A 21866-nucleotide genomic window follows, 5' to 3' on the forward strand; every position below is an offset into this window, starting at 1 on the left:
ACTTTAAAAGTAGAGGTGCAGCAGGGATAGCAAATGCCCCCCTTTCCTTGTCGACTAGTCAATGGACATTCTGAGTTTGATGATGAAGAAAATAGTGTTGATGTAACGTTCTTAGATATCTGTGTGGGGTTTGACTTAGTACTGCACATTTTGATTACAGAATTGGGCAATATAAAATTAAAGTGGTACCCATTAAATAGATAAGCCTGGGTTTATCGGTTAATCCAAACGACTACATGCACTCCCCTCCCTCTGCTGTCTCTGTATCAGCAGCAGCAAGTCGCGGGGGGGAGGTGGGAGCCAGTGCCCATGGGGTTCTGGCTTTTAAGCCAGTCAACTGCTCCCCCACTTCTCTGATAGAGACGCAGCAGCAGAGGGGCCATGTGGGAGCTGATACATGTGGGGAGCTGACTCTTAAGCCAGCTCTCCGAATGTGCCTACTCTGTGGAGCTCCCCTCCACCAGTTTGATTCAGAACAAGTCACCTGAAACCAAACTCTTCCTAGGTGGCCACTAATTGTGTCTTCTAATTTTGTAGGTGCCAAACTTGAGACACCTGGAGCTAGAGTTGCAGAATTTCTGAGGGTTCACAACTGCAACTGAAGTCAGTAGAAGCTTTCCTCTGAATGTATAAAATGCTAGGTGCTCTGAAAAGTCAGTCTATAGGCAACTCATATTCTACACCCCAAGTTAGTGGATGATTTTGACCTTGAATTTTTATGTGCCTTGGTTCCCCCAAATGAAAAGGGTGAAATTACCCCTCCTTAGAGAGATATTGGAATGATTATTAATTAATATTTGTGAAACACTTGGTTGGTACGTTGATGAGTGTAATAAGAAGGCCCATGAGGAAATTATTAATTTTTGAGTGGAAGGTTTGGATATTGTGTAATATATAAAACATGTAGTCACACACTTTTTTTTTTTAAATCTGAATAAATAAGACAATAGTTATCCATCCCTAAGTGCTGTCCCTCTTGCGAAATGGGTGAAGCAGAGGTATTGTATAAGACTATCATAATTAGGCTTGACAAAATTCTTTTTTTAAATTGTGATAAAATAAACATTGACAGTATTCAAATTTTTCTGATTTTTAGTGAATTTTGCACATTTAAAAAAAATAGGGGGAGTAAGCAATTTTTATCAATGTAAACACGATTATGGATTATTGCAGCAGAAATTAGTTGATTATTTAATGACAGTAGATGTCAAAGTTAAAGCTTTTATATCAGTTAAACAGAAATTGTCAATATCATTTGTCAAAATATTCAAAATCTCTTTAAATCTAACTCTAAGTTCTCAAGCAGTATTTTTCTTACATTGCCTATCTGTACATTTTGATTATTTCCTATGCCAGTGTTTCTCAAAGTGTTCCGTGAACCCACTCTGAAGGAGCTGCTAATGGGCCTGGTTTGCATTAGCTCCAGGTGACCATTTGCAGCCAAGGAGTGCTACAAACCACAGCCAATGGGTGCCCTGAGGTTCTGTGACTGCGGTGCTGGTAAATAAACTCAAGTGGACCTGTTATCAGCTCTCTGAGTGGGTCCATGGACCACGTTGAGAAACACTGACCGATGGAAATACTTTGTTGGGGAGGGGGGGGGGGGTGTGTGTGTGTGTGTGTGTGTGTGTGTGTGTGTGTGTGTGTGTGTGTGTGCGCGCAATGAAACTGACGTTGTCTGATTTAAGATTCAATCCTTCTAAGCCTAGTCATATTTTAGGCGTACAGTGGGGTTGAAGTATGGTTGTTTAGACATCCTTTATTCAGGCATTTCCTAACTTTAAGTGCGTGACTTTGCAACCTCAGTGCTTTAAAGAAAACTTCAGTTTTCAACCTTACTCCTTGCATTTCTCTCATCTTGGACAAAAAAAATCAGTTATGTTCCATCTACCAGTATCACTTTTACATGTTTGCTTTTTGGGTGGCAAAAAGCAAAGGGAAGTGCATGCTTATTTTCCTAGCCATGTAAAAATAAAGAGAAGAGGAGATGGATGTGATTTAATTAGGCTGCAGTAAATTATACTGTGCAGATCATCTTTCTTTAATAATTTTAACCTATTTGGGAGGGCTCCCATCATTCCTCCTCCTTCCCAATCAGGTCTATTGCTAGGACTCCACAACCCTCCCTTCATATGAGTTAAGGGAGAGGCGCCCAGAAAAGAGGGAGCATGTCCCCCTGCAGTACCAGATGTTAGGCACCCCAATTCCTCTTTTTCTAGCTTCCTTAGGAGATGTCTCACTCTAAATCTACTTCCAACTTCGGTTGATTTGGAAACCTTGTCTGTCTCTCACAAGTGTTTGCACAGGACACCTGCCATACCTGTTATCTACTCGGTTGAAACATCTTGACCTAACCTTTTTACCTGACCTGTTGTGGGGAAGGTGCAAACATCCACTCTACCAATCTGATCATGGAAAGAAAAATTCCTTCCCACCTTTCAAACAAAAGGTGACTAGCCTGGCAGGCACAAACACACAGTAGATCCTAGAAACTGGTCCTGCCTGATGCTGAGGGTGGGCACTGCTCATCAGTGACTAGGAAAGAGAATTTATTCTGGTATAAGTTCCTTCCCCTTTGCTTCTTGTGCATAGTGGGTCAGTGCCTTCACCTGGTCAAGTCACTTCCTGTTCTCTCCTTGGATTCAGTCAGGTAGGTCTGTTTTCTTTTCCCCGCTGTCAAAACCTAAATATAGTAGGGAATAGTAAAGATGCCCCATTGTTTTTCCTGCTCCCCAGAAAAAGAGTTACAACATTCAGTAGAACTAAGTACATTTTTTAACGTAATTATCTCTGCTGAGATGTAGAAAACAAAATTGTGGTGCTATGATGACTTTAAATGAACCTAACTTACAGGTAAATTTTAATCTTCATGTCCCTTTTAATGTATCTATTTTACATAGGGATGCTGCAAAGGCACTTAATTTCACAAACTAGAAAACAAAACCATAGGCAATACAGCCTACAAAATAGTAAACTCAAGGCCAGAATACTCATTAAAATAACACTTCCAGTTACACAGTAAACAAACCTCTTCCCTTGCACTACATAACATCAACAAAGAAAGATACCTTGAATCTAAACTCAAAAGATGTAAGTGACCTAATATGGAGGTTTATTAATGGCTTGGGGATTTCTCAGGTTTAATTCCTTTAGTTCCGAGACTTATAATTATTAGACAGCTGAAATTGCAATGCATTAGTTTAAAAAGGGAAGTAATTTTATCCTCTGAATAGTGATGAAGTTGTGTTTTTATGTGATGGTAATTAGATCATTATATGTTTACCAAGTTCTCTAGTTTTTGTTTTTATTTTAAATGTATTTCTATACGGGATTGTGTTCTCACTTTGACACAAATGTATGGGATCAAGAGAACAGATTTGTCATCAAAACATTACATACATGATGATCCATGCTACTACAGTGATAACAGTTAGGTAACAATGTAAAATAATTACTCTTTAAATGAAAATGTTAAGGAACATGAAATATATACTTGCATCATATTCAGTCTAGTACGAACTTTTTAAAATTAATAAAGACATGCTATCACATGTCTTCAGGATTCTCATAAAAAAATTTCCCATTCCATATTCAGCCTGCCTGAGTTATGATTATAGTAGTCAAATGTCTCTTATCTTGTAATATATTGTTGTACTTGCATAAAATAATTCACTTTAATGAGACTGGTCTCCTGTAGCTACAAAAACTAATGATCCAAATTCCTTTCCCGTGCTTCTTCCTGGTTTCTCACCTATGTGATTGTGAGCAAGCGGAGAAAGGAAGGCCTGGGATAAAGAAAGCCTCTAGCTCTGCTCTACTTTACTTGCAACCAATGCTAGACCTGGAGGGAGGTGAAAAGGAAGGAGCCTGTCTCAGTTGGGGGTTGAGTAGCAAAGAGTCAGGAGCCTGGTTCAGCAGTCTAAAAACGCAGACCAGAGCCTGTCCACTCAGCAGCTACAGGAGCAAGTAAGCCCCACTCTACCCCTCTGGGAAAACAGGAGAATCTATTGAGAAGCTCTAAGTGGAATCTGTACTCTTGGCACCACGTCCCAAGCTTGAGTGTCCCAGTGCCCCCTACTTCTTCCCACCTTTTCAACTTGCTTACTCAACAACCTACCCACTAGGATATTCAGCCATCAGGGACCTCGTCACAAGTGGTGGAGAATGTGGGTATAACCTTAGCCCTGCTGAAGGGACTTACTAACGGAAAATAAAGAGAGAGACGTCTGTGAGACCAGCCCAGGAAGGGAGATAGAGCCACTGATGAAGTGAGTGGCTGGAAACCTTTGAATGGGGGGCTCTGGTAACCCAGTGGACCTAGGAACAGTGGACAGCTGTGCTGGCCCTATAACTGACTGGAGTAGCCCAGCCCTGCACACCGCAAACTAGATCCCATCAGGGCTCAGGACTATGTCCAGGTCAAGCCAGTAACCTTCAATGCCCTAAATATCTCGGAAGAGACATTCCAACAATACTTCCAGGGGGAGCAGTACCCCACAGGAGGCCATCTCTGTCTCGTTGCCCAAAAGCTCTGTGATGCTTGCTGGAGATGGCTGAAGCTAGATACAAAGGGTGTGTCTAGACTGCATCCCTCTGTCGGCAGAGGGATGCAGATTAGGCAGGTCGACATTGCAGATGAGGCAGGGATTTAAATATCCCGTACCTAATTTACATAAAATGGCCACCGTGTTTTGCTGACTCAGCACTTTGTCAGCAAAAAGCAACAGGCTCGAGGGGGGTCTGTGGAGAAAGAAAGCCTCCACAGAGGGATGCAGTCTAGACATATCCAAAGACCGGGGCATAGGTTACTTTTCAGACTCTGCTCAAGTAGTTTACCCAGATCTTATCCTGTGACAGGGGAGGGAATGTGTTGTACAGTATCACCCTAATAGCCACTGCCATCAAACTAATGGTGAGCTACCTGGCTACCAGGACCCAGGGGATGACACCCCCTTTGAGCCTCAGAGCAATCAAGAGTACCATAGCCCTGATACATGGAGCTACGTGTGGCCCCAGGGTCAGGGGGAGCTTCAGCATCCTCTCCCCATCCCTTGCCCCCAAAGGGTTTAGGAGTTCCAGGGTACCCTCATGACCCAACTCCATAGCCCAGCACTGTCTCCCCATCTCCTTGTTTGGGAGACCATGGCCTTACGAGAGACTAAGCCAGGGTCACTACTTAACCCAGGACTCGGGAAATCCCACTGCAGCCCAGTGCCCAGGCACCCTGAGAAGGCAACCCTTGCACCATTCAAGATCGGGACTGGAGTTTTACATGAGGTGGCTCGAGGCACAGGTCCAGGGATTGCCCGTACATGGAATGAAACTCTGTCATAGAATCATAGGACTGGAAGGGACCTCAAGAGGTCATCGAGTCCAGCCCCCTGCCCTCAAGGCAGGACCAAGCTCTGTCTACACCATCCCTGACAGATTAATTAAACCTCAGTGGAAGTTGCAGATACCACCAAACCTCATCTATCATAGGTGTTTGTTGATTAACTTGCTGCAGAGAAATAAAAACGTTACACAATTTAAAGGGGCCAAACCATATATTTTAAAAATTTGAAAGGTACAACAAGGGAATAGGTGAACAGTCTTAATATCCCAACCCAAGAAGAAATAGGAGGATAGTAAAGTACCCCACAAACACAAGGATTACACAGACAATAATTACACTATCCAGCTGTCGACGATGGAGGTGATGCACCTGTCTTTCAAGCCTTTGGCTAATTAAAGCCTCTAGCGAGAGACTAGGAGGCGATCCCTTGCAGCGATGTCCTCTGCGGTGCTCTCGACCTCAAGCCTTAGGCTCCTTCCGAGCCCTTGGCGAGGAACAGAGAGGCGGTCCCTCGTAGACCCTGGAGGGACGGGTGGAATGCAAGCAGGTGGTGAAGTCCTCCTCCGGGGCCTTCCGCTCCTGGACGCAGGATTTACTGCTGGTAGGTTGCCTGGCGCTGGCCTTCGGGTTGATTCCGCCCTTCAGCTGGAACCGGCGATGGACGAGCTACTCCTGTACCCAGACTGGATACACAAAATCCCTAATTAAACTAACACGACACCTCCCGTCACGATATAATACCCCGGCCGCTTGAGCGTAGAACCGATGCACTATACTAATGGACAGACTCGATGATGACCCTCTAACTAACCTAGCTAGCTATAGACATGGACAGGGGATAGGGTGGAACGCTGCAGAAGAAGCGAACAGCAAACAGCGAACAAGCGGGAAAGGTGAACCAAAACTTAAGTAGTTTCTCCCCATGAATATTTATGAGCCGTAGCTTTAAATTCATTGGACCTTGCTTGGGTAAACAAGAGTCTCTGATTGGGTGTCTGAATAAACAGCTTTAACAGTCTGGGGTGAGTGTACTGTGTGCAGTAGCACATGGTGACGTATGCAGCAGAAGCTAGAACCATCTATGTAAATATTTATGACAGTCATTACATATTCATTGTCACTACACATGCATATTGATGAGAAGGCGGGGGACCATGTTACAAGCTGGAGAGTAGTAGCTGCTGGCCAGGAAACTAGCTCTGAAGGCAGAGCCACTGCAGAAGTAAGAATAGTATGGTATTGCCACTTTTTTACTTCTGTGCTTCTGGGTTCAGAGCTGGGCAGTCAGAGACTGGTGGCTAGTGACTGAGAGCCCATCTCTGCAGGCAATTGCACAGAAGTAAGGGTGGCATGGTATGGTATTGCCACCCTTGCTTCTGTGGTGCTACTTGTGGGGCATCGACTTCAGAGCTGGATTCGTGGCCAACAGCCGCCACTCTCTGACTGCACAGCTCTAAAGGCAACACAGAAGTAAAGGTGGCAAGTCTGTGACACCTCTCCCCCAACATCCTGTCCCTCCTCTATCAGCCCTCTCCCTTTCCATGTTATGGAAAACAATCAAATTCCAGGCATTCCACACCCATCCCATTTTCCTGGTACAGACAAACCCTGACCTTGCTTTAAGTTAAGAGGAAGCTGCATACCAAATTTGATGGCATCTAAGAGGAAAAACTTCAACAACGAATAGTCTAGCAGTACAGCTGGTCTCCAACTTACAGCCACCTCAACTTACGACCATCCACACTTACGACCAAAGCGGTCGTAAATGCGGGCTCCGAGTTACGAACGTGATCCACGCTTATGAACAGTGTGGTCGCAATGTAACTTAATGGGTTCTGAGTTACGACCATTCCGAGTTACGGCCAAGCATTTGGTCCGTAACACATTCGTAACTCGGGGACCAGCTGTACCTTAAAGACTAACAAAACATCATGAGCTTTCATGGGCACAACACTCTTCTTCAGACACCCTATATCAGAAGCCCACCGACCGCTACACTAACCTTCATGCCTCCAGCTTCCATCCCAGACACATTTCTCAGCCTATTGTATACAGCCAAGCCCTAAGATACAACTGAATTTGCCCCGACCCCACAGACAGAGACAATCACCTACAAGATCTTTACAGAGCATTCCTAAAACTGAAATACCCACCTGGGAAAGTGAAAAAACAAATTGACAGAGCCAAAAAAGTACCCAGACATGAACTACTTCAAGATAGACCCAAAAGAGAAAATAACAGAACTCCTTTTGTTATTACCTATAGTCCACAACTCAGACCCCTCCAGCGCATTCTACAACCCATCTTGGAAAATGATCCCTCACTCTGAGGCCGTGGGAGAAAAGCCTATTCTTGCTTACAGACAACCCCCCCAACCTGAAACGAATTCTTTCTGGCAACCATGCCACATCACAAGCCTCCAGAAACCCAGCCCTGCACCCAAAAACGATGCCAACTCTGCCCACATATCTATACTGGTAAATACGTCACTGGAGCCAACAACATAAGCTACCAAATCAAAAGGTCATTTGACTGCACATCCAATAATTTGATCTATGCCATCAGTGCCCCATTGCCAGGGCTCGACAAATCAGTGAATCTACTCGACCATAGCAAGTAGATTTCAGCTGGTCACCCCGTTCACCAACGGCGCACGCATGCGCAATGCGGGTCTTGTGTTTGCGCAGTGCAGGGCTGGTGAGTAGATTTCGCCGTGGTTTGTCAAGCCCTGCCCATTGCTATATATATTGGACAAACTGGACAGTCTCTACAGGAAAGAATCCTAAACTCATAACTCCGGTCTCATGGTACCATCTACATGTTTTGTTAGTCTATAAAGTGCTTCCAGAACATTTTTTTTTTCTGTAAATGAAGTTAAGTTTCAAGGCTTTCCTGTTTATTTGGCTTGTGGAATTGGCCTAACACAACATGGTGGCTATGTCTACATTGAAATGATCTTGCGCAAATACTCTTGTGTTAAAGTATTTGTGCATGAGTGCGTCTACACTGGCATGTGCCTTTGCGCAAGAGCATCCGTGCCAGTGTAGATGCTCTCTTGAGCAAGAAAGCTACGATGGCCTTTTTAGCCATTGGGCTTTCGTGCGCAAGAAATTCATGTTGCCTGTCTACACTGGCCTCTTGTGCAAGAACAGTTGCGCAAGAGGGCTTATTCCTGAGCTGGAGCATCATAGTTCTTGCGCAAGAAGCACTGATTTCACACATTAGAATGTCAGTGTTCTTGCACAAGAACTCCCTGCCAGTGTAGACAGGCAGCATGTTTTTGCGCAAAAGCGGCCTCTTTGGCGCAAGATCACGCCAATGTAGACACAGCCGGTAACTTTGAGATCCATTAATGAGTGCCCGGGCAGGTTAAAATGTTCTCCAACAGGTTTCTGTGTGTTACCTTTTCGGATATCTGATTTAGGAGGAGTTCTAGAACAAATAGACTTGCAGGCAGACACAGATGGATTCACCCACAGACAGAACCACAAATCTCTAATATAGTAGACTTCCGATAACCTATGGGACCTAGGTGGTGCCAGATTATCAAATATGCCGGACTATCAGGAGGTACAATAAGATGGTTTTATATATATATATATATATATATATACACACTGTATATAAAGTGTTCTTAACCCTTTTTATTGTACATACTGTATACTGTAATGTTTTAGTTTTTTTAAGCCTTTTTTACCCTTTTTCTCAGTTCAGCTGCTGCTGCTGTTACCTTGTGACTCATTTTTTGCCAAAGCTCACTCACTAGGCTCTTGCCATTTTGATGCCGGACTATCAGGAGTGCTGGACTATTGGATGCTGGACTATTGGAGTTTTACTGTATATAGGTTCAATAATAATTTTCCAGTTGTGTATAGCATTATGTAGTTTTTGTTGAAACTAAAAGTTCATTTCTCTCACTGAAGAACCTTTTAGAGGAGCTTTGTAGCCAGCCATACATTTTGTCCAAGGAAGGATGAACAACCACTTTTATTTAAACATCTTTTAATTGAACATCTAATTCACAGAAAAGGAAGTACTGTAGTTAATATGTGAGAAATTTTCTTCTCTGCTTAAGTGTACTTTGCCAGCTCAAAGCTTTCTCCAGACAATCAACATAATGCAGCACTGTTTCATTTTCTAAGAGTAATGCAGTTAGCAATTTCCCTTTAAAAGTAAGTGTGTCAGTCAGCTGTCACCATTGCGATATGCCTGATTTCTCTCTTGCAGAGCACAATTCAGTTCTAAGTCCAAATCATCTGCATGGCAATGCAACAGGGCTGCCAGAATGACTCTGTCTCTTTTACTTTTTAATTCTTTCTTCCTATTCAATACATTTTTATTTTATGTTATTGATCAATCTGAAACTGGTATACTTAAACTTAATTTTACTAGTCTTTAGTTAAAATCACTGAAATAATTTATGTAGGTTTTTCTGCTTACACAATTCATTTTTAGTAAATAAGGTACTTTATTTAACTTATGACTTGTCTAAACATGTTGAAAGTACTGAATTTTAAGGCATAACATTCACACTCTGAAAAGGGAACAGTGACAAGTTCAGTCAAAAGGAAAAAAGAGGAATAATTTATAAAAGGAACTGTAGATAATGATGCCAGCCGGTTGTTTTAAAGTGCATCTATCTCAACTTTAATGAATTAGATTTGTCAACAGCATATGTTTTATGCACTACTTCTAATGAAGTGGCATACCAGCAATACTGTGTACTTTGAGGTTTATTCCATCAAAGCTTTTTGCTGTCTTAAAGTAGACCTTTTTAAATAATAGATACTAAAAACTACATTTAAATAACATTAAGGTTGTGACACAAACACCAAATGACAAACTTCTGGCAATTCAAAGTTAAGGATGACAACTTGTCATTAACTCACATTGTTGCTTTTTAAAAAGAAGCACAATAGCATGATTTAAGGACTGAGTGTCAGCTTAACTTTAAATTTCTTGGCTTTTGTTCTCTGGTGTCACAACCTTAATGTCATTTTTCATACAGCTTTTTGCATTTTTATTTCTTTAAAAAAAACCCTGTTTTTGTACCCAAGAGACAGTAATGGGTTCTTCAATAGTTTTGGTCTGCTTGTTAAATGCATATTATGCAGGAGTTTAATTTTTAGGGTTTGTAGTGGTATTAGTGATTTCCAGCTTACATAACAGCTATTGGTTGTGAGTTCATTACATTGCCACAGCTGATCATTCCTGGAGAGCACTCTAAAAGGAATTTCCATTCTTTTATACAAAATAATGAATTTTTAAAACTCTCCATAATTTTTACTCATTTTTTAAAATTACTTGACATGAAAGAGGCAGGAAGCTTCTTTTCACAGAGTTGTATTATAGAATATTCAGTTGATGGATAAGATATATAGAACTTATCTATACCAAGCAGTATTTTTCACTTATGTAGCTCCCACCAGTTAAATCTGATTCCGACTAAGGGTATGTCTACACTACCCCGCTAGTTCGAACTAGGAGGGTAATGTAGGCATACCGCAATTGCAAATGAAGCCCGGGAATGAATTTCCCGGGCTTCCTTTGCATAAGCGGGGTGCCGCCATTTTTAAATCCCCGCTGGTTCGAACCCCGTGCCGCGCGGCTACACGCGGCACAAACTAGGTAGTTCGAACTAGGCTTCTCCTCATTCCACAAGGAGTAATGGTAGTTCGAACTAAGAAGCCTAGTTCGAACTACCTAGTTCGTGCCGCGTGTAGCCGCGCGGCACGGGGTTCGAACCAGCGGGGATTTAAAAATGGCGGCGCCCCGCTTATGCAAATGAAGCCCGGGAAATTCAAATCCCGGGCTCCATTTGCAATTGCGGTATGCCTACATTACCCCGCTAGTTCGAACTAGCGGGGTAGTGTAGACATACCCTAAGTTATTGGTGAGAAGACTTACACCCAATCACACAAACATTTGAAGCATATACAATCAGAAGTGAAGAAACTCAAAATTAAAACTAGCACTTATCTTATGCTATTGGACAGGGATAAATTTAACAATTTATCACTGAGAAATAAGATGTTTCTCTCTTTCTTGCAACATGTTTTAGTAACATTTAAATGTGCTTAAGACTTACTTGTGACTTTTTTTATTCCTAAAATGCTACCAGTAGGTAATCATATTACTTGTTTGTTTTTACACAGGGCTATTGAAAAATTTCCGGTAATGCTGAGGGAACTCAACATGATCCCTTAAGAAATCTGTTAAAACTGAAGATCGCAAGATGCTGTTACAAAGAAAATCTTTTTAGTGAAGGTACTGTACTTTATACATATGCAGCTCACAAAAAGGATATTTTCCAAGATTGACCTGTTATAAATTATATATGTTTATGAAAGTCTAATGTGATGATTACACATGTATGGCACGAGCTATGATATTCAAAACACAGTTCTCCCACTGACCAGAGGTAAAGGATGAAAGATAACTGTACATCTTAAAAACTCTTTGACATACAGGTCAGATGTTTCTAATCAAAACTATGTGAGATTTTATTATTTAAACTCTTGTTTGGAGAACCATATAACAGTTGCAGACTTTGAATTTCAGGGGTTTTTTAAGTTAAAAGAAAAGTTAAAAGTGAACTTGTTCATGGTGAGCTATTATAGAAATTCATAACTGCTCTGTGGACCAGATGTACTTGACATAATCATAGAGAAATAGGGAGATCTGGACTCTGAATATACTTTGCGTGATTGTGTTGTACAATGTGACTAGGTTAGTGCAATGTAGTTGTTTTGTATGTATCAGCATACTGTATGTTCACTCTTGTCATATGGTACATAGACAGACATAGCAATTATTATTATATTAGTTTATAAATTGTTTATATGCTGAGTGAGTTACCTTAAGGGTATAGTACATTAAAGATTCTTCTACATTAGGAGTCATCAGTAAGTAGTCCATGATTCAAAACTGGACCACCAGACACTTTTCAGTGGACCGCTTGGGCTGAAGGTGAGCAAAAGCTGGAACCACATGGAGTCATAACTGATCCCCAGTGCAGGACATTCCAGCACAGTGCAAAAGGTTGGGCAATGTGTCCCTGGGTGGCTGCTTGTGCAGTCACAGTCCCACCGGTAGCACAACAAGCTTAAGGGAGCTTAACAGTCTCATTCTCTCTCCATTTCACCTCCAGTCTTCTGCTTCTGCAACATCCTGGCCTCCCCCACTCCCACCTCTCTTGTGGAGTCTCCTGGATCCCTTCCACTATCCAGAACCTTCTTCCTTCCCCTCTGCATCAAAAAGGTTCCCAAAAAGGGTCATCACAGTATTAGCTGGATTATATCTAATAGTTTCATCCAGGTTCTAAGATCAAAAGTACTCACATAATCACACTCTGCTTTGCTGCCCAGATCCCAACCCATATCTGTATATTTTCTTTCCTGCCCCATGTCTGCTACTTTGGGGGCATGGAAGGATGTTTAGGTGGCACTTATGGCAACATCAGGTCAGCCCTATGTGCCGTTTTTTCAGTTTAGAGAAATATTGTCAGCCTGCTCTCCAGGCAGGGAGCTGATGGGAGATTGGGATATTTGGGAGGAGACTAGTATTCTATACCTACAATATTTTTCTTTGAGAAAACCAAAGTACTCTTTGTAAACTCAAAACAAATTCAAAACTTAACAGTTGTCTGAAAGTACTTTAATACTACTATTTGCATCTGTTTGAGAAAGAACATAGGTAAAATATCACTCAGATTTATTACATTTTTCTTGGATGTTATTTTTACATTATAGAGGGTTTTGTACTGGCTCATACATTTTAATATTTAATTTTCATTCCTGCATCATCATATGTCCCATAATGTTCAAGAAGGCTTCTATCTTAGCACTAGACATGATGGAAGTTTGCTTAATATTGTAAGATTCAGAGCTAAGGTGAAGGAGATCATCATAAGGTACCCGTTTGCAGATAATGTAGCCCTTGTAGAGCATCAACACTGAGTTACAACTTCTTATCAAGTTTCCTCTTCATGCAAAATCTTTGAGCTAGCAATAAACTTGAAGATGGTTGTCATGAACCAAACCTCTTCAGAATCCGTTCCAAGTATCACCTTAATGATATTTGTCTGGTTGTTGTTAACCAGTTTTGCTACCTTGCCTCTACCATTACCATCAATGTAGATCTTCATGCAGAACTCACTAGTAGAATCAGCAATGTGAAGAATTTTGATCTTTTGCAAAATAGAGTCATAAAAATAACAAGATGTCAACTAAAGTGAAAATCCATAAATATGAGAGATGTTTTGTCCACTCTTCTATGTGGCTCAAACACAGACAACTTACACCAAACATACCAAAAGACAAAAGAGCTTTCATATCAGATGCTTGAGTAAAATTCTTTGTAAGATGGTAAAAAAGAGTAACAAATGTGGAAGAGTTAATTTGTGCTGGTATGTCATTCATAGGAACATTGATTAATAAGAAAAGATTCAGGTGGCTTGGACCTGAATGTTGGAGAACAGGATCCCTGAGAGTGTGCTGTTTCCTGAAGCCCACTTAGAGTTGTAAAGATAGACCAACTGCTGCACAGATTTTGGGATGCTTGAAAGGATGACTTGGGATTCTCTATGGATGGTTGGGAAAGGAGTTCAGAATGCCACTGTGATTGGTGGAGTCAGTTTGTAGATGGAGTGAGGAACCATTGTGAAGCAAATGGAGTCAAGCTTTGTGATGACCAGTATCAGAGGAGGAAAGAATCTGCTGCTCAGATTCAGTGTGTTGCTGGTGCCTGGGTATGCCCTACCTAGTCACTCATGCATTGGACTCAACAGCCATCAAAGAACTCATCAGTACACATGTCTTGCTTTGTAAAGGGCTACAATGGCATTGATTAACTTGTTATATATCAAATATTGTAAGGGATAATCAAATGCAACAGAAAAGACCGTGACATCACTCCTTGGAAAAATGCATATCTGCACATAATGAATGGCAAGTAATCACATACTATAAAATAGGGACTCAGTAGATTTAATCCATGAAATAATAGGCAAAACAAACACTGTCCTGGAATATTTAAGGACTCATAAAGTGGCTGCAGACCATCTTGAAGGCAGACTAAGAAGAGTTAACTATATAATTAACGGAGTGAACTGTCATGGGAATAGGTAATATATCATGGTTGATGTGCTTTCCTAACAGCTAAAAGGAGACATATTTATTGAATTGGTCATTGACTTAAATAGGTGTTTCCCCTTAGTAAGGGTTGTGTATTTACAGAAGAACTTGGCCCAGTGGTATTTATACAGGATGATTCCTATTTACTCCTGGAGGGGTATAGAACTAGATCCTGGCCATTTGATATGGCCAATATGGTGTATTCAGATTCTACAGGCTGCAAGCATTCATTTAAGAAACAAAATAGTAAATTTCTAATATTCATGGTTGCAAATATCACTTTCAAAATGTGAAAGAAATATTAAGAATTCAGTAATGTATACCTGTATCTACAGCCTGAAACAGTAACTCTGGGAGGTGTGAGCTCCCCTGCTTCCATCCATCTTTTACAATTAATGCTAAGCCTAATGATGACACTGCAAATGCCAGCATTAACTATTTTGTGATTGATCATTTTAACAGATATAACGGAAAAAGAGCTGTGAGCCAAGATTGAAGAATTGGGAAGCTAGTATAGGAGAAAAGGAAGGAAAAGAGAAAGGGAAAACATTTGAAAAGGTAGTGAAGGAAGAGAAACAAAGGGCAGAAATACCAGTATGTGACAGCATTCACTCGTGACTAGTGGCACCTCATCCAGGGGATAGCTCTGGCCAGGCATTGCACCCTTCTCTGGCAGTGTCTGTCCTGTTGTTCTCTCATCGTCTCACTCTGGAACCACAGCTTTCTCTGTGATTCAACCCTCTGCACAGGTCACTCCATTGTTCCCGCTTCCAGGGGGGAATGCAACAAATTTGTTTTATAACAAATCAGGCAATCTATTGTCCCCTGCCTTCCCAGTGCCCATAGGGAAACCCAAAGCTCTCACAACACTACAGTCAGCAGCCCATGCTTGCACTCAGGACAGCCAACAGAATTGCTGAGCCAGGGGGAAAGGTGTGGGGGAAGGGACCCTGGAAAGGGATAGGGTAGAAGGGACCAGGGCTAGCCTCCCCCAGCCAGCCCTTCAGCACTGCCCAGCCAGCACTGGGGGTTCTGTCAGCAATTTAAAGGTCCCCAAATGCCTGGTGCTGCTGTGATAGTGGCAGCCAGGAGCCCTGGCCCTTTTTAAATAGCTGTGCCCTGGGGTAGCTGCTTATTTTCCCCTCCTCCACCCGTTGACGGCCTTTCCTGCATTGTCCTCTCTTTCTGCTTTCTCTTGGAGCCTTTCTTGCCTTCTTGGGTTTCCCTCTTTCTGGGTTCACCAGCCTTTCAACTCTGTCTCAGAGTGACTGCAACCTATCTTCTTGATGTTCCTTTCTGCTCTTAGCTTCTGGGTTTTATACAGGCACCTCCTATTCCTGTCCAGCCTCATTTCATTAGTCCCTGGCTCTTTCTCCAGGTGAAGCTTGAGGAGTTAATTGACCTATCTGGCCACTTTAATTAACCCTTTCAAGTGTTGTGTGGCATGCCACCACATAGCAGTTGTCCTAAATGTGACTATTTTCTTTTGAATAATGCTGAACATCATAATAGAGTATGAGCAGATAACGTCTTAGAAGTTTAATTACTATATAAAGAGCATAGTCTCCTAAAGATAAATATACCAGGTTATTGGCTATATCTGCTGTGGGAATGTCGCTAGCTGCCCTACTGATGAGGGAGGAGGCAAGATAGGAATTTTTCTCTTTCCATACTGCCAGGTGCAGTTGGGGGTTTTTCACCTTCTTTACAGCAAGTTCAGATGAGTTCTGTTAATGAAGAACATGATGGATGTGGTAGGCAATATGTTGCAATTCATTATTTAAGTGTTCAAGAGATGTTCAATGCAGGTACTCCATAAAACAAGATATACAGTAATGGATAAATGGCTTCGGGAAAGGACTTAGGGCGAAGTGCTCAGTAATTGAGCAAGCTGGAGATAATTGGGGACTCCTATGGCTGGTACAGCATGGAGCCAACCCCCTATCATTATATTCCATCTTACCTTTCCTATGAGGGGGGTAGTTGGTAAGGTCCTGGCAATGGATATGTTGGATGGACCTATATGGAAGGGAGGGGGGAAGTTGGTTGAACCCCCATTCCCACCCCCCAGGGAGTGTAAGGTCCCAGCAATGATCCACGCCACTCCTGGGAGTGGGGAAGCACTAGTAATAGCAAAATCTAAACCCATGTTGCTTCTGAAAGAAAAGGAGTGGGGGGGCTACATGCACTGTACAGTTTATCTGCTGGGTAGTCCCACACATCTAATAGTAAAGTTGTGGCCTGACTTAATCCATATCAAATGTCTTTTATCCTTCTTTAGGCATAGCCAGACAAAGGCATAGCTTTAGTTCCTTTAAATTGCTTCCTAATGGCTAACTGCGCTTTAAAGTCTGATACAGCTTTGTATAAAATGTGATTTTTTTTTTTCCAAGTCAGAGAACCTAGATTCTGTAACTACCCAGAAGTAGAGGTAGGCAGGACACTATTTTGCTGGCCCATGAGAATTTTTGAGATGTCAACATTTTTCCCATTCCAAATCAGGATGAAAAGTCAAACACTCAAAAAAATTAAAAAACTGAATTAGTTCAATTAAAAAAAGGTTATGATTTTGATTTTTTAAAATTACCTTTATTTTTAAATTTAAAAAAAGTTTCAAGCCATAAATATAAGTTTTTCTTTTTGAAACAGCGAGACTTATTGACAATTTTTCTAATTTCATTCAGATGATATTTTTTTTAACAAGAAATTTGTCAAAATGAACCTTTTCCTGAAGACAGAAAGGAAAAGTTCCTTGGTTGTGTTATGTAGATCAGACCCAATGGTTTCCTCTAGCCCTGGAATCTGTGAATCTATGAGCAGCATTGGTTTAGTTGAAATTGTTGTTTTCTGATGGGAAAAAAATGTTTTGTTAGAAAATTATTGATCAGCTGTATCCAGAAGCCCCTTGCTGCTTAGTATTATAATTTACTTTTTTCCTCATGTAAATTTTCATACTATGCTTTAACTGACTCTCATAAACTCTAATTAGAATACGGGTTATGCAATGTAGTGGTTCAATAGTAAAATCAATTACTTTTAAACTTGATACATGTGAAACAGTGGGTATGCTATTAAGTTTACTTTGAAGACAATCAGTCGGGGGAAAAAGCATGCAGACCATATGATGTTGTAGAACCTTATTTTTCTGGAACACTGTTTCAAAAGTCAAATTGTCAGCTTTCTTCGACTATCATTCAAGAGAATGAAACCGTAACGTCTATGCTCCTTACAAGTTTGATTTAAATCATTGTTTAGGTCTGTGAGTTTTAGCATTATTTAGTTAGTGCATTTTAGAAATATGAAATGATTAGAAGTCTTCTTCAACCACTACTTTTATGTTCTTCTTTTTTCCTAATAAAATGTGTGCAAGTGCTTAATTCATAATGTGCATTTATCATTTCTTGCATTGGAGCATCAGGGGATAGCCAAGTTAGTCTGTTAGGGTATGTCTACACAGCAAAGTTATATCGAAATAACTTTACTAGTGTCTGCATAGCCAAACCACTATTTTGAAATAGCAGAGCGCTTCTTTTGAATTTGGTTAACCTCATTCCACGAGGAATAACGCCAAATTCGAAATAACTATTTCGAAATAAGTGCTGTGTAGACACTTATATCGAAATAGGGGGCCTCCATTCTTCCCAGGGTGCCCTGGTGGCCACTCCAGACTCAACTAAGAACACTCCTCTCCTTCCCCTCTCCCCAAAGCCCTTAAAGGGTTGACTCTGGCCACAGTGCCTGTGCCAGCTCCAAGCCTGCCAGCCCAGAGCGAGCAGTCACTGACCCTGACCCAGTGGCCCCCAAACATGAGCCAGCAAGCCACTGGCAGCCAGCCCTCCACTGCTCCCCAGGAGCAGTCTGCCAGCTCCCAGGAGCCTGCCAGGGCCCGGAGAAGGCTGGCGCCTTCCTCGTCCAGGGTGGAGATCATGGACCTTATTCAGATTTGAGGGAATGACTCCCCCAACGTCAATGATCTCTGCACTAGATGGAGGAATGCGGTCATCTATGGCAGGATAGCTGTCAGCCTGGACATCAAAGGCCACATGTGAACCCAGGAGCAGGTTCGCATGAAAATCAAGTTGGTCTGGTGAGACCCTGAGCCCTGAACTTCCCCTCCCCCTTCTTCCCCTTGCTTCCCCCTTCCAGCTCCCTCCTCCCAGGTTTTCTCCTCTCCTTTCCCCCCCTCTCTTTTCCCCTCTCCACCTCTTTTCCCCAGTCTCACCAGAGTTTCATTCCCCGCCCCCCAGTTTTGTTAAATAAAAAGAGTTTATATTTTTGAAAATACGTGGGTTTTTTTTATTTGACATTAGGAAGAGGGGTTGGGGGGAGTATGGGTAAGTGGAAGGACGCGAGGGAGGAATGAGGCACAAGCCCCCAGTGGGGAAGACCAAAGAAACTCTGAGTGCTCCTTAGGCTGGAAGCTCTCCCGCAGGGCCTCCTGGATACTGACAGCCCCCCGATGAACCTCCCAGATGGCAGCCTGCAGAAACTGGAGCCAGGCTTGCAGCAACGCATCCATGAGAAGCACCAGAGTGTCCAGGGGCACCTCTGGCAGAGTGTTTTGGTGTCCCAGGTGAGGGCAACCAGAGCATGCAGAGACAAAACGCTTTGCTGTCCCTCATCGAGGTAGGCAAGCAATCAGGGAAAGCTGAGAACTGGCTTTCCGGGGGGGGGGGGGGGGGGGGGGTGTCCCTTTAAGCAGATAGCCTCCGGCAGCAGCCACACAAAGTAACTCCTGATTCCGGCCGGCCTTAAATGCGATTCAGTGTCCACTCACTGTGGATGTGCTATTTCGAAATAGCAAAAACGTATTTTGAAATGCATTTTGTGTGTAGACGCCTTATTTCGAAATAAGCTGTTTTGAAAAAAATAAGATATTTTGAAATAACGCTGTAGTGTAGACATACCCTTACAGAAAAAAACAACAAATGGTCTGGTAGCACTTTATAGACTAAGAAAACATGTAGATGGTAATGTCAAATTGGCTTGAACAGGGTGACCTGCCTTGGACACCAGGTGGGTCAAGGAACTATCAATCTTCTACAGGTTAAGGTAGAGGCTATAATAAACTGGCCTGCCCCCATGTCTAAAAAGCAGGTCCAATCCTTCTTAGGCTTGGCCAGGTATTACAGGCAATTTGTACCGTACTACAGTGAGGTCGCCGCACCTCTAACAGATCTAACTAGGAAAAACCAACCTAACGGAGTCAAGTGGACTGAGCAGTGCCAGAAAGCTTTTAACCAGCTCAAGGCAGCTCTTATGTCTGACCCTGTACTGAGGGCCCCGGACTATGACAAGCCTTTCATTATCAGCACAGACGCATCCGAGCGGGATGTGGGGGCAGTTCTGATGCAGGAAGGACCAAAACAACAACTTCACCCTATCATGTTTCTCAGCAAAAAATTGTCTGAAAATGAAAGTCCCTGGTCTGTCTCAGAGGAGTGCTATGCTATTGTGTATGCTCTAGAGAAACTAAGTCCGTATGTGTGGGGATGATGCTTCCATCTACAGACTGACCACTCTGCTCTTCAGTGGCTTCATTCGGTCAAAACAACCAATGAGAAACTCCTTCGGTAGAGTTTGGCACTCCAAGACTTTGACTTTGATGTACAGCACATTTCGGGAGCCTCTAACAAGGTGGCCGATGCCCTCTCCCGAGAGGCATTTCTGAACTCAATTACTTAGGACACTCTCAGTATATCCGTTATGGTATTCCACTGTTGTGGAGGGGTTTTGTTTAAATTTTATGTATTCAATGGTCTAGTATGGTGTGCATGTACTTATTTACTATGTTTTATCTCAGACCTCCAGGAAGAAATCACAGCCAATGTGGCCAGAAGCTGTCCAGCACAGGCTGTGATTTGGGGTGCGTGTCATGATCATGAAGGTTAGCCAGCATCATGGGGACTAAGGGGTTAAATATATCCCTTACTTAAACCAGGTGGCGAGCAGCCAATAGAAATGTAGGTAGGAATATCAAACTGGGACAGAGGAATTTTTGGGTTTTTCCGTTCTTTGTCTCTGGGGCAGTTTCTTTCCAGCTATTGAAGGGGACAGGATGTCTCCCTCTCAGAAAATACTCTTCACAGTCTGTAAGTAGGATAAAGTTTAGATAAATCAGTTAGGTTTTATTGTTTTATGGTTTGGGAAATGGGATCTGGTCTGTGCATTTAAAACTGGGTTTTGCTCTCCTTTGTAACTAAGTTCCTTTGTAAAACTGGCCCATAGTAAATTTCTCCTCCATGAGTATATTATTTTGTTACTGTTCCATCTAGTCATTATGCTTACAACAAGAATATTGTGGTGATGATAAAAGTTTTTTTCTCTTTTCTTTTTATTAACCTGGTATTGGTTAATTTGTGTCTCCTGGTTTGTACTTTAGGAGTGAGATTTCTCAAGTAGTCTCTCTCTCTGGTTACTTTATTAATAGTTAGGTGGTGGCAGCGGCGTTTTATTCCCAAAATCTAGGTTAAGATTTTGGGGGGAAGTTTTATACCATAGCCTGGTAGATAAGGTTTTGGGGTACTTTTTTGCTGGCCCCCACTTCTGTGTTTATCGTGCCAGAGTGGGGAAGGAGCCATGACAAAGTGGGCTGTGCCCACGAAAGCTCATAATACCATCTATATGTTTTGTTAGTCTATAAAGTGCTACCAGACCATTTGTTGTTTTTATCTCTTGCATGTTCCTTCGGTCTGTTAGATGCAGCTTATGATTTATTTTTTAGTAGAAAATGCTACTTTTAACACAACTATGGTTGTTGGTTTGCTAATCTTGAGAGTCAATCTATACTAAACAAGAAGCTCATATCCAAATCTTGGCAGCTTCAGTAAAAATTAAAACGTGTGCTTTACTGCAGAGATTGTCAAGAGTGGAAATATTTGTCCAGCTGGACAGATTTCTTTTGTAGTTACTAAATGAAAGTTGAGATTCTGTCTCCTCCTTGAAAGCTTCTGTGTCAAGAAGGTAATTTCAACTGTTTGTGGTTTGACAGGGATTATTAAAATCAGATGAAGTGAAGGGAAGCAAGTGTGAGAAAGCAAAATTGACACTGACACTCTCTATTATTTGCAGCTTGGATCATGATGACTATGTTGATACGATGGTTTCTAAATGTTGGATTCACTGTTGTGTTAAGCAGCAAATATGGTAAAAGGAAGTTACAGTAATGAATTTTCTGACTTTACCCCACCCAAAGTGTTAGCGTTGAGGGAAAGTTGAGGGAGAAATTCAGTTCTTCCCTTGAGAAGACTTAACCAACAACACATTAGCCTTATTTCAAGTTCATAGAGCCAGCAAATATATTTCAAAGGGAATAAAACTGGGGATTAGGAATTGAAGTAACAGGTCATAAGATTTCCTTTTTCTTTTTTAGCTGAATTTTGGTAAGAAATGTGTAG

General features: G+C 42.0%; 1 protein-coding gene across 14 annotated transcripts in view; it reads left to right on the plus strand.

The window, feature by feature from the left end:
• Window positions 1–21866, plus strand: part of KIAA0825 (KIAA0825 ortholog) — a 380197-nt gene that overhangs the window by 2943 nt on the left and 355388 nt on the right. For 7 of the 14 annotated variants that reach the window (XM_075932138.1, XM_075932136.1, XM_075932128.1 and 4 more), the window contains exon 2: window positions 11491–11602. The gene's annotated coding sequence lies outside the window, so the exon portion shown is untranslated. Of the gene's footprint in view, window positions 1–537; window positions 689–11490; window positions 11603–21866 lie in introns of all 14 variants that reach the window. The other 7 variants (XM_075932132.1, XM_075932137.1, XM_075932127.1 and 4 more) reach the window with 3 other exon arrangements.

The sequence above is a fragment of the Pelodiscus sinensis genome, chromosome 6 (assembly GCF_049634645.1).
Source record: "Pelodiscus sinensis isolate JC-2024 chromosome 6, ASM4963464v1, whole genome shotgun sequence".
Taxonomy (NCBI): Eukaryota; Metazoa; Chordata; order Testudines; family Trionychidae; genus Pelodiscus; species Pelodiscus sinensis.